This window comes from Halichoerus grypus, chromosome 5 (assembly GCF_964656455.1).
Source record: "Halichoerus grypus chromosome 5, mHalGry1.hap1.1, whole genome shotgun sequence".
Classification (NCBI taxonomy): Eukaryota; Metazoa; Chordata; class Mammalia; order Carnivora; family Phocidae; genus Halichoerus; species Halichoerus grypus.
In genome coordinates this window covers 83,275,626-83,279,409 of record NC_135716.1, presented here as the reverse complement: position 1 = coordinate 83,279,409, position 3,784 = coordinate 83,275,626, and the positions used below count along the sequence as shown (strand labels likewise).

The 3,784-nt window shown below is 45.9% G+C and overlaps 1 long non-coding RNA gene across 1 annotated transcript; it reads left to right on the top strand.

Moving 5' to 3' along the window:
- The first annotated feature begins 1,090 nt into the window (after window positions 1–1,090).
- On the top strand, window positions 1,091–3,330 carry LOC118526159 (uncharacterized). Its single transcript, XR_013447526.1, has 2 exons — window positions 1,091–1,132; window positions 2,541–3,330. It is a non-coding gene; the product is annotated as an uncharacterized LOC118526159 (long non-coding RNA).
- The last annotated feature ends 454 nt before the right edge of the window (window positions 3,331–3,784 follow it).

The window sequence follows — 3,784 nt, the reverse complement described above, 5'->3', positions numbered from 1 at the left end:
GTTACATTTTCCATTAACGTGGGGTCTTTGCTAAAATTTGGAATATTAGATATGCTAAATTTCTTGGGGATTTAGACACTGTTTAAGGCACCCTTTGTTCTGCCCACAGTATGTAGACTTTCTTAGCATCATATAAATACTGAGTTACAGGTGGGAAGTGATGGTGCCCAGGACTCTGAGATCATTGGCCTGGTCAGGAAAGGAGCCCAAGAATGAAAGAGCCTCCTAGTCAGTGACCAGTTTGGAAGTTCACATTTTATTCCTTGGAATATGGCGTACCATGTAAGATCCTGTGTGTCAGTCAGTACTAAAGAAGAGGAGAATAGAGTGCAATATCGCTTCATGGATTATAGCTGGGAGCAGGGTGTTGTGACACTGAAGGGGGAGAGTTAAGCCAAGCTCCAGTACTCAAGACAACTTTAGAGGGGGAAAGAATCCTTTGTACTGGAAAATCCTCTTCCATGTAACCTCCCAGTTGACAAATGGATAGTGCACTGACCAAATATCTTATTGCAGGGTCCTTTCACTCTGAATGCTCACATATGTCTCCTACTAGACTATGAGTTTTTCTTGGGCCTAGGCTGAGTCTTGGTCTTTACTGTATCCTCCCTTACTCACAGACCTGGCCTCTAGCAGGTGCTCAATAGTTGTTAGGTAAATAAATTTAGCTTCATCTGTCCTCAAACATGAGTGCTAGAGGGAGTGTGTGTGGTGTGGATGGTAACTTAATTTATTCTATATGACATGGGGAAAGGAGACACTCAGAGGGAATGCAAAGTGCATTAAGAACTAGCCTTGGCATCCCTAAAAATGACCTGAAGGGCAAGGTACACTTGAAGAAAACACATCTATCCATATATCCCTCTGCCCTGCCCATCACACACTCATACTGAATGCTTCCAGAGGAAATAGAAATGTTACTCACCCAAAAGCTGTCAAACTGGAGTTTTGCATGCAAAAAAGGAGTTTGGCAAGTGTCTTCAAGAATTGATTGAGACATTGGGACACCAGGAAATGATGGGGAAATCCCTTTGGTTTCCTCCTGCCCAGGCTGAGCCCAGGATAAAAGGACCAGCTCTGGGATTCTTCATGCACTTGAACCCCTGAGGCCTGGAACAGCGTGGAAAGGCAGGTGAGTGGGGAGGCCCTGTTCTATGGGAGAAGAAGTTCTCAAAGGGGCTGTGATGGATTCCCACTAGAGGAAATGATAAGCATGTGTAGAGTTATGGTTTGGGGGTATGGAAAAGGAAAGACAGATGATCAGAAATAGCAATAGGAACAGATTAGCAAAAAGGAGCAGAAAATAAAGACCAGATGGGCAAGACAGTGAGCCAGAGAGGTGAGATGGAGTGAGATGCAGAAAATCAGGGGCCCACATCATGAGTCAATAAACTAAGGTCTGCAGGTGAAACCCAGCCCACTGCCTGTCTCTGTAAATAACTTTCTTGGAACACAGGTATATGCATCTGTTTATATGTTATCTATGCTTCCTTTTACATGGCAATGGCAGAGTTGAACAGTTGTGACAGAGACTGTCTGGCCTAAAAGCCTAAAATATTTACTATCTGGTCCTTTACAGAAAAAGTTTGCCAACTACTCTTCTAAATTAGAAGATAATTTGAGATTAGTGTGATTAAAGGTTTAGATGAGAAAGCTCCAAATCAGCCAAATGATGCTGGTAGAGCTGAGGCCAGAACATTGCTTTCACAATCCCTAGACTTTGTTCCTCTTTATGCTCTACTCTGAATGTTTCTCCTGTTTTATGGCCAAGGCTCCTGAGCCCCGGACAGAGCACAATGGGCCACCTAGTGAGGATCTGAGCTGGGTGCCTGGCTGGGGTCTCCTCCTGACTCTGGCTTTGCTCTGGAGTTTAACTCTAAGACCATTGACACCAAGGGATGTTCATTATCCTTGAAGAAACAGTGGTCATGTTTAAAGTAATCAGGAATGACACAGAAGGACTAGACAAATTGCTGAAGAGGGCAGAGTAAGGGGAAGAAATGCCTCAGTGTCAAATAGGGACACTGTTCCAGAGAAAGGAAATGTTTCATGGTATCTGGAAGAAATGCAGTCCAATCTCTCCACATTAGACTCTGCTTCAACAGGTCTTACAAAACCCTAGCAGTGCTCTGCTCTCTCTGAACCTGCTTTTCTTAAAGCTGACTATTCTAAAGACATTTTACCTTGTATTTTCGGGCACATTTTCCTGATACTTTCCAAATCTTTTCTTTCCCTGGACTCACTTCAGAATGAACATGCTCTGTTCAAACCACAAAGCACTGTCCAGGCACCAACTCTCAAGGTGGGGTGGACAGGGCAAACACTGGGCATCTGCAAGGCAGACTCTAAGATAATTCTCTTTCTTGGCTGCTGTGGTCCATGGAGGCTCCTGTGGAGTGGGTGTTCTTGAGAGGAAGTGAAATAAGATGGTCATAACATTGATATTAAAGAAAAGAGTGACAAGAGAGGGTATGTGCTAATTTAGAAATAATCTCCACTGACATGATCTCATTCTAAAGGGCTTTACTTCTTTGTTTCAGTTCATCTTCAATCTAAGGAAAATGTCCTATCAGCAGCAGCAACAATGTAAAGTGCCCTGCCAGGGCCCTCCCCAGATCCCTAAGCCTTGCCCTCTCCAGGTCCCTGAGCCCTGCCCCCCGAAAGTGCCTAAGCCATGTCCCCCACCTTCCAGCCAGCCAAAGTGCCCTCCTGTTAAGTGTCCTCCCTGCCAGCAGGAATACCTGCCAAAGCAGAAGTGACAGTTCTGAAGCCACCTCCCTGACCTGGCAATGAAGATACTGCATCCCCTTGCCCCCACTCCATCTCCTCACTTTCAGCAACAACAAGGAATACTCAATACTTAGAAGATGCTTTTCTCTTCAGACTCAAGAAAAAAAGATATCATCATAGTCTATGGGTTTCCTCCCCAAATCAGCGGCTCCTCCCAGCCCCTCTCCAGGAGACTACATGGTGTAGACAGAAGTTCTCAAACCTTCCAGAGTCCTGACCTGTTCCTGCCCTTCTCCTTGACTGCTGTGGTCCAGCAGCTGGCTGCTCTGCCACGCTGCCTCCTGCTGGCTATATGATGTCACTATAGGATGCAGATTTCCTTGCCCAGCAATCTGCCTCTGTAGGTTTCAACAAAATGAAGGCTTCCAGGAGCAAACATGGTGGAAAAATTAAAACAAGAAAACTGTTTAAATCAACCAAAATTTGTCCAGAGTTCTTCAGAACACAACTCCACACTCTTCAGTGAAGGCAATGAGTTCTGTTTGTATTTCCTCCCTAATAACTTCCACAACCCCTATAAAGCTCCTCTAACCCTCACTCATAACCCCTTTCTGGACTATGAGTCCATTAAAGTAATCTAAACCCTACAATGTTTCTTCCTCCCTGCTTCTCAATAAAAGATCTTTATCCCTGATTGGCCATTTCTCTGCTTTCTTGCTGGGGCCACAGAGGGACAAGTAAGGGCCTTGGATGAGAAGCAGAAACTGAGCAAGAAATGGTTGGGAGGACCCTGGGGGTGATCTGGGACTCCTGGAGAGGGAGATGGGGACCCAGCACAAGCCAGCAGGTCTCCTTTTCCTCTCTGGCCACCTATCCTCAGTGTCCCAAAGCACCAGCTGTCTCCCAAGCTCACCTCTGCACCCAGCACCTATCATTTCTTGGGAAGGACTTGCCACAGAGAGGAGGTAGAGAGTGCTGGCAATGGAGCCACCAACTGGTATCAGGGCCGCAGGGTGGGCTGACATGGGCTCTGCAAGGTCCTGGAGCCAGAAAT